Genomic DNA, 12,663 nt, shown 5'->3' on the forward strand with positions numbered 1-12,663 from the left:
TTAATTGATAATATAACCTGGGTTAGACAGTCTTTAATGGGTTTCCGATAATCTCTCTCTGAATAGAATTTATTCCCTAAAATTTCAGATGAACAGCCCAAGTAAGACACTGCCCTCCCTGTAGACAGGCAGACGTAAAAGGGAGGGAGAGAGAAAGAGAAAGAGGTCTGAACGCAACACCGCACTCGATTCTTACTCCCAAATTCACCGATCAATCATCATTTCTTCCAGACCCGGGGACCCATGAAGGAACCGAGAGTAACTGATTATCCCATACTGTTTTTTCCTGAGAAGGCAGTGTAAATTCTCTCCTTCCTGTGGAAATATGAGGAGTGGGGAATAAGTGTGACTCTCAACTGTCCCAGTGCTCACACAAAGGGTTAACCAACCAACTTTGACCTTGCATTGACATTTTATTTTAATCTGATAAGTAAGCGTTGCACAAGCATGTAATCAATCCATTTACAGTTAGTGTATCTTCCTTCATATAGGATTATTATTGATTCATTTATGACACAGATCAAATACTCACAAATGCCAATTTATATCCTTCATTCAAACTTCTAACTTTGGTCTAGAATGATCATATTCTTATATCTCTCCACTTCCCTTCACCTCATTGGTTGCATATAAGAACACGAGATTTTAAAGCATAGCTATTGATTTTGAAATACGGGTAAAATGCCCAGATGATAATTCCAATGGCAATCAGATATATGTTCCTTGAGTTCAGAAGAGACAACGAGGGGAGGGGAAAGTTTTAGGAGCCATTGACCTCTCTGTGGCTATTGAGATCAATAGATTGGAAAAGATGACTGAGGACACCATAAGAAGGAAAGGAGAAAGACGAAAACCAAAGACAGAATCTGGAGGTGCCCTAAAACCTAAGGGTAAAGGAGAGAAAAAGGACCTGAAACAAGAGGCTGATAAAGAACAGTCTGAGATGTTAGAAACAAATGAGAAAGTGGAATCAGGGAATCCATGTCCCAAAAAGGAAGGAATGTCAAATACCACCGAGAAATCATGCCAGGTGAGGTTTGAAAGTAGCCACCGGATTGGGCATCGAGGAAGATGTTGTTAATGTTAAAATGAATGGTTTCAGTAGATGGACAAGAAAACAACACAGATTATATCGAGCCGAGGTGAGGAGAATGAGAGCGAAGACAGTAGACAACAATAAAATAATTTTTGGAAGGTTGATTAAAACAAAAGAGTATTGCTCCGAGAAAGAGAGGCAGTCTTCTAAAGAATAGGGGTGACACTTCACCGTGTTTATGTGCCAAGGGAAAAGAGAAGTGAAGGACGAGGGAATACCTGGTACAATACGGGGTTAGTTGCTAGAGCAAGGTCGCTAATAAGGAAGGCAGTTATGGGATTCCATGCCCAGGCAGAAGGTTCCATTCTAGAGTAGACAAGTGTCACTCTTCCTTGGAGACAAAAGATTCTTGCAAATGCAGATTTAGAGTCTCCAATGTGACTCTTTTATTTTTTAATAAAATCCTTTCCTTTTAAAACTTTATTTATTATTATTCTTTTTAATAAAATCGGGCGAAGGACAGTTATCTGCTCAGAGAGATAAAGTAGCCAGGGTGAGGAAGGAGGCCATCAGAATTTGTGTTTTCAGTAGCAGCCAAGGACAACGAAAGAAGCTGCTTATCAGGGACAATTGGTAATTCTGCTAAGTAACATTAAAGACACCGATGATTCTGGATATGATGTGAGTGTTCGACCTGCATACCAGCAGTACTGATCCAGAGTAGTTCTGGGGGTACTTCAAACTGGTTGCCACAGGAGCAAGGTAATGAAAAACATTAGGAGAGGTGGCTCAATTTTTCAGTAGATTTGTATTCCAAGGGACAAGACTAAGATGAAGGGGATATTAGGAAAGTCACAGGTAAGCCAATGGAAATCAGATGGATGAAGGTTCAGTGCCACTGAAGGCTTGAGTAAGCTCTCTTATGTGATGTGCTGTGACGTGACACTCATCTTACGTGATGTGAACGGACCTGGCAACCATCAACAATTCAGCTGTTAGGTATGCCCTTCGCCCATGCCCGTGGCCTCGTTTCCTTTCAGTTTTACCCAAACAACCTCCCGTAATATTCTTGGGCACTGGCCGCTGGACCTCACACCCTGGGTCCGATTTGCTGAGTTGCTCTGCATTATTTGTCCTGATTCTCTAGCTTGGATTTCTGGCGGGAGGGTGCCCTGGTGCCAAGCACACAAACACAGACTCAAAGCACAGCCTCGGAATGAGGAAGTCTGCGCAATGTGCAATTTGGAACACACGTCTGCACCCTGTACGAGGTGGGCTACCTTATGCTGAGCCCAGGCCCTGGCACACCTCCTACTAGACCTTCTGGGTTCTTCCCAGGAGGGTAGTCAGAACACCATAAAAGTATTGCCAACATCGACAACCATTCCAAGTCTACGTGGGCTCCCAAACTTCACTGACGCTATCCACAGTGTGTACACATATATTTTAGGGGCTTAGCACTTTCCCAATATAAAGTATAGTGATATAGTGAAGATCTATATAGCAATTCTAATGTTACACTCCTCTCTCCCCTCTCTCTCTCTCTCTCTCTCTCTGATTTACCTACCTTGTATCAGACTCTCAACATCAGATACAGTCAGATACAGCTGTACAAACCCATAGAAATTTTCATGGCGATGTTACGTGTAGCTTAAATTTACTTACTTAGACCTTGTACGAAGAGGGAATATTGACTTTCAGGGACTTACATAAGAATATCTCTCTGAGCAACTTCATCTGCTTCTATACATTCATGAAGCACTCAAGGCTCTCTTGTTACAGAGCCTGACTCTCAGGACCCGTGCTTCCGATACAGTCCCATCTTCAGTGTCTTCACTGGTAAGGCCAGTAAAAGTCAAGGCAAAGTGACGGGTGGTCATGAAGACTCCAGAGAACACAAGCTGCAACCCCCAGAACCACATGGAACAAGCCACTGGAGTGGGCTCTTCCTCCGTAAGATCACACTTGCCCCTCGGGTCAAGAAAAAAGGCAAAACTACTAACTTCTTTAAATATCCTTTGAGCTACTTATTAGAGTAAATCTGCATTCTAAATTATCGTTGAGGCTCCAACTCAACAACATATGAACTGACCTACACAGGGAAACGGCACAACAGGGGGGAAAGTTGTACATCAAGGTGCTCAGGGACATGGCTTTTAAACTCACATGGACCTCAGTTTGGAAACTGACTCCACTAAATATCCATGGTAGTTAATATCTAAAAGCCTTATTGACCATATCCATAAAATGGGGATAAAAATACAATTCCCAAAAAGTTCATATGAAAATTCAATGACATAGTGTATACAACATGCCCAATATGGTACATGGCCCATAAAAAGAATGTAACAAAGGTTAACATTATTAGTTATTCTTTGGTCAAGTACCCTTGGAAACTACCTTTATGACCTAATCAAATGGTAAGTAACTGCAGTCAACGTTTGGAAACATCAGATAAGAAAACTATTCCCCGCATCTAAAAGGAGTCCTCACGGCTAACACATGAGCACATTTTTCTCTTGATCCTTTCTCACAGGCAATGGAGAATAGTGGGTCACCTTTATCTGTTTAATAACACTTCACGTGATAGAAATCGCTATTCACTGACCCCCTCTACTTACTCTGCCTGGCTTAAAAAAAAATCCGTCTCATTTAACCTTTTCAAATTGGGCTTGTTTTCCAACTCCTTAATCTTTGTGGCTCACTTTTGGATGTTTCACATTTTCTCTCTCTCTCTCTCTCTCTCTCTCTCTCTCTCTTTAACGTTTATTTGTTATTGAGAGACAGACACAGAATGTGAGCAGGGGAGGGGTTGAAAGAGGGGGAGACACAGAATCCGAAGCAGGCTCCAGGCTCTGAGCGGTCAGCACAGAGCCCGACGCGGGGCTCGAACCCACAAACCGTGAGATCATGACCTGAGCTGAAGTCAGATGCTTAACCGACTGAGCCACCCAGGCACCCCTGTAGAGACCATTTCTAACCTATCCCCTCCATGTCTCCTCTGCATGTATTTCCTAAAGACATGTTGCTGCGAATGTTGCTGGAGGAAACGTGTATTAAATGCTTGTTCTTTGGCTGTAGGCTAGAGACTACGGTCTTTGATCTGTCTTTGAATATGTATTTGTGTAGTCAGGCTTACTGGTTTCAAGTCCTGCTAACATGTGAGGACATGAGAAAGCATGAGGTCACCACAAAGTCATAAAATACCCCAAATGTTGATCAATATTAACTTACGAGCGCATGTGTAATGCACACGTCTCATTTTTCAGCTGGTGATTCCTATCACCAGAAAGAGCCTCATGGAAGAGAATTACACAAGTTCTTTCCCATCAGACTGGAAACGTAAAGCCATGGGAAGCATCCATTTTGAGAAAGAGGTCACTTTTCATTATTGTGCGTGACCCGGGGCGCGTGTCTTCATTTCCACCCTGAAGAATAACGCATTTGAAACATCACGTTGAGACCCTCACGTAACAGATGAGAGCAGTGTCCTATCGAAACCTGAATAAGAAAGAGCTTGAGAATTGATTTTCTATGTTGCTGTGACCAATCTGCTTCTCATTAGTTCCACTACCATCAGTACTGAATATATAAAAATGAGTCGTGTGTGGGCGGGGGATGGCGTGTGTTGTTCTGTTTCTGTTTTATCTTAACATCACCCACAATGCTGTTGCCTTCCGATGAAGGGGAAGAGACAGGCAGCCCTCATCCTTCCCTTGTGTGCCTCCAAGACCAAAATCACCCCATTCTCCCAAGTCAGCAAATGCCGCGTACATCCGAAGCACTAAACCGGGCTCCTGAAAACGTTGCCTGCTTGTTACATCACCCACACTGGATAGGCCCTTGATGAGCCGGACACGCCTTGAAATTTGCTGCCACGAGTGTATAGATCTTTCTGAGGCCTGCAGTTCTCCGGAGTCTTTTCCCCAGACAAGGCTCCTGCTGTTCATCCCTGCAGAGGGCAACGGAGAGCCACGCTGCCGGCCAGATCCATCCTTGCACCCTGAAGAAACAGTGAGCACGGATCCCATGGCTGGGGCCTTTGTAGCGCCTCGGCAGCTAATCAGAGTCATGTGAATGGCTTTACGCTGACCCATCTTTTCTTTTCAATTTAGCAGTCTGAGCAATGACTTGGGAAAGACCAATTAGGCTAACCCGTCTTTCCTTCAAAGGACCGATTGTTCCACTGCTTGGTCAAGTACACGTACTGCACAGAGATAGGCTGGAGAAGCCAGAGTCACAACACAAATCTACAGGATTCCAACTTTTCCTGACTCCAGCCCACTCCTTCTCTTGTGTAGGCAGATGTGGTCTTGTTTGGCACCTCAAAGGTTGGCTCAACCCATCACGCTTCCTTTAGACCATCTCAGAGCAGGCTTGTTTCATTAATTAACCTCCCTTTGTGGAGTCTAACAGCCATAAGCCCGAATGATATTGGCTTGGTAGCAAAGAGTTCCATAGCTACGTAGCGGCGTAAATTCATTTTCCAGCTAAAATTGTCTCGCGTGCTCTCTGCATTACCATTTGTAGCACCACAAGTGTGTTTCGAGGCTGACAGTGTCCTGTTCCTCTTCATTACGGTATCCCAGGATCGCACCATTAAACGTGCATGCAGCGAGAAGACGGGCAGGAGACCCCTACGTGGTTGCCCCAATCTGGCATATCCCGCTTCGGTTCAGGGATAAGACTGACCACTTCCATAGTCCCCAAAAGTAAACTCAATGATTATCTGAGAAAACACGAGGTTTAAAATAAAATGTCTTAGAGCCTTGTGGAGCTTACTTATGAGATGGTTTTTTGCTGCTTCGGGATCCCATTTGGTAGGTACTTTATAAAGACCTACACTCCTGGCCAATTTTCAAATTACTCTTACTACACTTTACCTTTACCGATGGCGTCTCGGGGTTTTAGATCCACAAGGAGCCATAGAAAGCAGATGACGACTGAGAAAGTAAAATATTATAACACCTTAGACCAGTGTTCTCAGAGTGTGATCCCGAGAATAGCGACATCAACATCAACAGTACCTGGAAACTTGCTCAAAAAGCAAACTCCCGGTCCCTCCTCCGGGCCTGCTGAATCACAAATCCCGGGGCCAGCAAGCCGTGTTTAATAAGTACTCCAGGTGAGTCTGATGCCAGCTACATTTTGAGAACCACCGCCTTAGACATTTTTGAGGCTTTCGAGGTTTACAAATTATTTTGACATATAGCAGTTTCACTTTGTTTCATAATAACGTCATCCAGTAAGCAGAGCAGATATGAGCGTTTTCAACTCCCTGAAGAAGAAACTGTACTTTAGAAAAGGAATTCGTTCAAGGGCATCCTGTTGCAAATGCTAAAGCCAGACTAGATCGCGGGGTTTCGAGTTCAACATTCATTCCACTGCATCCTGTTACCCAGGTAGTAGCATGTTACGACTGAATGGACGGACCAAGAAGCCAAGGGAGGGTCATCTGGCCCTAGTGACTGTCTTGGCTGGACTGTCCAGGTAGAGCCTTTGATGGCCGAGCACCACAAAAATTAAAAAAATAAAATAAAATAAAATAAAAAGTTAGAAAATAGGATTAAGGGGGACAAAACTAAGGAATGAGGAGACTCCATATACTTCTAAAAAGAAGCATATGAGGTGAGAGCAAGCAATCAGGCCATGAAAAGTAAGAAAGAGAAGGAGAGCCCGTTTAAAACATGGAAGAGAGCATAGCTTGGACATTCTTCTTAGGCCTCGTGGCAGGAGAAAAATCGCTCAGATTCAGAACAATGTCTGCGACAAATATGGAGGCCACAAAAAGTTGTTCTGTCCCCAAACCCTTTCAAGACAATTTTTTCCCCTTATTTGTCTTTGCATCTTAGTTGCTAACATCAGTGTTTCTAACAGTGACGGTAGACCACCCATAACAGACATATTAAATTGTTTTAAATGCAGATTTCTGAGCAATGCATTTAAATTTACCAGATCTGGAGTTGGGACACAGGATCACTCTCTGCCATGTCTCAGGTGAGCTTTCTAGGTTAAGGTCAATTGCTAGATGAATGAGTTCATGGTCTGCACTAGGGGTGTGTGTGTGTGTGTGTGTGTGTGTGTGTGTGCTTGCATGCACACGTGTGTGTGTTAACTAGCATTTTGTAATTAAAAAGGGGGGCGGGAGGACCGTCCTTCTCAATATCCAAGGAAGACCAAGGGAAAGATCTCTGGTTTGAACACAAAGTGGAAGAAAAAAGTGTGACCCTGGACATAATGGAAAAACCCTTTGTATGAATAATCCCTATCTGAATTGAATAACAAGGAAATAGTATTTATAATGGATCTATGTGGTCATGCCTGCTCTGACACATCACCACATTATGGCAAAAATAAATATTATTTGTTCTCTAAGTACAATATTGCACAAATATACTAGTATATTATATAGAAAATATTCATAGGTGGCATGATTCCGTGGGAAAAATAAAGAGTAATTTATAGGTCCAAAGATACAGTGTCTGGAAATTCATCTTCCATGCCATATCCCAAGCCCTTAATTCTACCCACAGGATACAAAGTGCCTATGCAGAAACACAATTGAATAGATTTCTGTTTGTGTGAGAGGACCTGGCCCTGTTTCCTCATGCCAATTCTCCATTGCTTACAAATTAGGAAGTAAAAAATCATGAAAAAAAACGTAAAATAAATAAATGAATTGACCTAACCCATCTCAAGTCAATTCAATCTGCTCCAAGTAATACTCGTTTTTTTTTCTTTGTTCCTAAACCAACGTTCCCCAACATACGCTCCCAGAGATTGTGATTTAATTGGTCTGGGACGTGGTCTGGGCTTTGAAATATGCAAAAGATCCCCAGAGGATTCCAAATGTTCAGGTAAATTTGGGAACTGAGACTCTAATCACATCAAGCAAAAGTAAAGTGAGCACTGAGTATAGTACTGAAATGCAATTATTTTCCCCAGTTCCACTTTGTGTATCCTATTTTTCACATCCTACAGAATAAATCTCAAGTGTTCAGCAGGAAAAGGCAGTCCTTCCATGGCCTGGCCACTGCAGATCTTTCCACTTTAATTTCTGTCTTGCCACCCAGCAATTCACACTCAAAGAATGTGAAGCTTTCTCAAATCTAGATAGTCAACAATTATCTGTTGAATTGGGTAAATAAAACAGAGAATATTTCCAGAAGGATGTCTAAAACCACTGTAACATGCACAAGAATAAAAGTTAGAAGTACCATGTGGATTTGGGGAGCAACGCAGTATATTCTTTATTTTCATTTAACAGCTGGTTTGCTCTCATTTTTAATCATCAATTACCAAATATACGTGCCAGAGCTGGTAAGTAAGCTGTGAGCTCTCGTGATTCTCCTTCCAACTGCATTTCATTCTAAAGGGTTCTTCCTCTTCTGGTCCTACTTTCGGGTTTCTGCAGCCTGAGGCCATGCCTGTGCACATGCTTCCTGGGAGAGGTGTATCTTCAAGATACAAGATAGAAGAATAAGATACAAGATACAAGGTACAAGAACATACCATAGCCCATCACTGTGTATAATGAAAATGAAACTTGAACAGGAGTGAGGGGTGAAAACCACATTTCCTTTCCATTATACACACACTTTCATAGATTAACACTTCAAATCGTCAGGGACACGGGAATGTTCATCTAAAGGACTCTCCTGCATTTCTGTCATCCCCTTTCCTGGTTTGGTTGCTTTTCCAGAGAAGCCACGTCTTTGTCACACCCAGTCATATCCTGTCCAGCCTATCCGTAAATCTCAGAATAGCCACTCACGTATGTCCAAAATAACAGTCTAGAAATATCTTTCCCAGCAATTTGAGCAGCAATTCCAACCAAAAATGTGGTCACCGTCTCACCCACATTCTCCCTGACCTGTAGCTCAGGGTTTGCTTGTTTCCATGATTGATTGATTGATCACTCTGTCCACATGAAAATCTGCTTCTATCTTTTCAAATGACATTAGATTGAAGGCAATCAACCTGAATTATTCCAAACTACCCGAGAATACATCATTGCTCCAAAAGGACTGAATCTGTTGGATTCTACAATAGAGATTTATTGTGACTTTTTAACTTAATAAAGTTACTTTGAGGGCAAATAAACAGTCTTGGGGAAAAGCATCAGAAATTGCTACCCCTGTGGGGAGCTGGCAGCCAGCCCACCTGTCTATCCAAATATTTAATTACCATTGCCAAACACGAGATAGTACATTTATATCAGATCCATAAACTTTCTCGCAACTCAACTGTGTGAATCTACTCAAATGCATGGCAAAACATGGGTTTGAAATTATAAGCACACCTCCAGCCACTGAATATTATATCACACAAAAACGTAAGCCAAGGGAAATTTAGAAATTGTACAACAGGGCATGCTGGACTTAGGCCATGTCGTTTGACATTTTCCAAAAGAGTTCAGAAGCTAATGTATTTGCTCCTGGTGACACTTGTGGATAATGTATTCGTCTTTAATGAAGACACTTTAAAAAAACGGATCTGGAGCTGGTACATTTCAGAAGATTAAATGGCTTAATATGATATTTCAGGGAAGATGTGTTTAGTTTTGTTGTAAAAGGAATTAATACTAAAGATGAACAAACCTTTGTGCTTAGACACAAGATAAACAAGCCTACTGGGACAACACTGATATTTAAAAGTATCTGGACAGGGAAAAATCAGATGAATCAAAAAAATTTTTTGAGTGTCTATTATGTACCTGGCTTTGTGTAAAATGTTTATAGCACAAACTCCAGACGCTGAGTTTACATTTCTAACTGGTTTCACCTTCATTCTTGAGAACCACACCAGAAGGGCTTTGGTTAATACTTAAGGTATATTTTAATATTTTTAATATATAAATGCCAACTTATTTTTTCCAGTGAAGTTTTTAATTTCCTTTGGGTTTGGGGGTTTTGTTTTGGGTAGCAGGGCTGAGTAAGGAGAGAGGAAGAGACAGTAAGGATGTAGGGAACTTCTTAGCTGGTAGTAAAGTCACTAACACCATCGGCCAACTTAAACACGCCCAACTGAGGCTCTACATAAACTTGTTTCTGAGGTTATGAAAATTAACGATTTTCCTCTCAGGTTAACATTTTGCATCCAGTGTCTTTTTTCTTAAACAGGCTGATTTTTGTCAATGAGACTAAGTATAGATATGAGAACATTTTTTTTTATAAAAAGAAAGTCCCAAATAAGGAAGAGTTTCTGAGACTCAAGAGTGTGAATATTTGATTCTTCAGGAGTAGGGATAAGATTACTTATTAATTTGAACCTGGGATCTGAAAGGCCTTTGAAAATAAGCAGTGATGCAAACAGGTTATTGATTATCTCTCATACTACAATTTGAGAATTCAAAGTTTGCGTTCCCCCTTTGCCAGAAGGAAGGGATGGATGTTTTTCTTCAAAATGGAAACAAGTTCACAGTTTTGTAAGTTATAATGGTAATAGTGTTTTATTATACAAGTTCAAAACAAAGAAAGGCTACCTCACATAACGTTAGATTATCAACGGATTAAATGAATATCATCAAGAAGCCATAGCAATAACCATTATTCTCCATAAATGTGGAAAAACACGTTCTGAGGGTTAAAGGAAAATCAGAGCATATGAAAGTACAGGAAGAGGGACACCGGGATGGCTCAGTCGGTTAAGCATCCGACTTCAGCTCAGGTCATGATCTCACAGTTCGTTGGTTCAAGCCCCGCATCAGGCTCCATGTTGACAGCCCAGAGCCTGGAGCCTGCTTCGGATTCTGTGTCTCCCTCTCTCTCTGCCCCTCCCTGTTTATGTTCTGTCTCTGTTTCTCTCTTAAAAATAAATAAACATTACATTTCTTTTTAATTTAAAAAAAGTATAGGAAGAGAAGAGGGAATAGAAAATTGGATGGATTCTATGCATAAATATATAAATTTTACCATTCGTTAAAAATATCTACCACAAATGGCTGTTAAAATAATTAATTGAGATAGCACAGGCCATGTCCATACAACATAAGGGGTACTAAGTAAACATTAGTCCTCTCTTTTCACCTTTTTCACTGCCAAGAAACTGACATTATGCCCACCCTTCTTGAGCAACTTTTGAAACTGAGCTTTCAGATCCTTATGGTTATGAAAGTATTAGGGCAATAAACAAATGCCCAACATAATTATTCATCATAAAAAATACCAATTAGGGTACGACATCACTAACAACCTGAAGAATGACTGCAATTAAGTATAAAAGGGCTGGGGGTGCCTGGGTGGTTCAGTCAGTTGAGCCTGCAGCTCTTAATTTTGGCTCAGGTCATGGTCCCAAGGTCATGGGAAGAACCCCTGTGTCAGGCTCCCTGCTGAGTGTGAGGTCTGCTTAAGATTCTCTCTCCCTCTGCCCTTCTCCCCAGCTGTCTGTCTCCCGGTCCCTCCCTCCCTCCCTCTCTCTCTCTCTATCTCTCTGTCTCTCTCTCTGTCTCTTTCTCAAATAAAAACAAAGAATATAAAGGGTTGAGGAGAATGAAAACTCTTGAATTGTTGGTGGGACTGTTAACTGTACAATGACATTAAAAAAATATTTGACGACACCTACTGAATCTACATACTCTATGACCCTCACCTCCACCGGTGAATACACATACATCAGGGAATGAATGCTTTTGTCCTCCAAATTACGTACACAACAGTTGTCATATAATAGCCCCTCGCTAGAAAAAAGAAAACAGATATTCATCAACAGAACCCTCTACATCCATAAAAAAAAGAATGAAAGAAAGATACACATGATAATGTAGGTGACCCTTACAGACATGATGATACGGAAAGAAGTCAGGTACAAAAACATACATTCTGTACATTTCTTTTATGTAATATTCAAAAAGAGCTAAAACAGAATAATGGCTCCCCTTGGCGTGTATACTGACTGCAGGGTGGGTGGGAGCCTTGTAGAGTGCTAGAAATGTTCTAGGTCCTACACTGTGTGGTGTTGAAAGATGTTTGTACAGGGGCACCTGGGTAGCTCAGTCGGTTAGGTGTCTGACTTCAGCTCAGGTCATGATCTCTCGGTTCATCGGTTTGAGCCCCACGTTGGGCTCTGTGCTGACAGCTCAGAGCCTGGAGCCTGCTTCGGGTTGTGCCCCCCTCTCTCTCTGCCCCTCCCCTGCTCGTGCTTTGGTCCTTCTGTCTCAAAAATAAATAAACATTAAAAAAAATAAAGATGTTTGTGCAATGTGTAAAAATCCACGACAATCTTCATTTCAAATCTGTGCATTTTGATACATAATTATATCGAACTATAATATAATTCAATTAACAAAATTAAGCAGTTCAACGCCAAACCTAATATCCAATTAAAGAAACACACACACACGTGCACACACACACACACACACACACACAGAAGTCTGAGTCCAAATATCTTTCATCAAGTTTTTGTTATAGTTAAATGTTGTTCTGTGTTTACATATCTCTTCATTTTATAGATTTGAGAAAACTGTAGCCTAGGAACTAGTAGTTTCATACCCCTGATAGATCTAATTATTTTTATAAAACTGAAAGGGATCCCTACTATAATAACAGAAAATACTTATTTTTTATGAAAGAACAGACATTGCTCTCAAGAATTCATACACAGTATTCTGTTTTATTCTCAAATCA

Source organism: Panthera tigris, chromosome B2, assembly GCF_018350195.1.
Source record: "Panthera tigris isolate Pti1 chromosome B2, P.tigris_Pti1_mat1.1, whole genome shotgun sequence".
NCBI classification, from domain to species: Eukaryota; Metazoa; Chordata; class Mammalia; order Carnivora; family Felidae; genus Panthera; species Panthera tigris.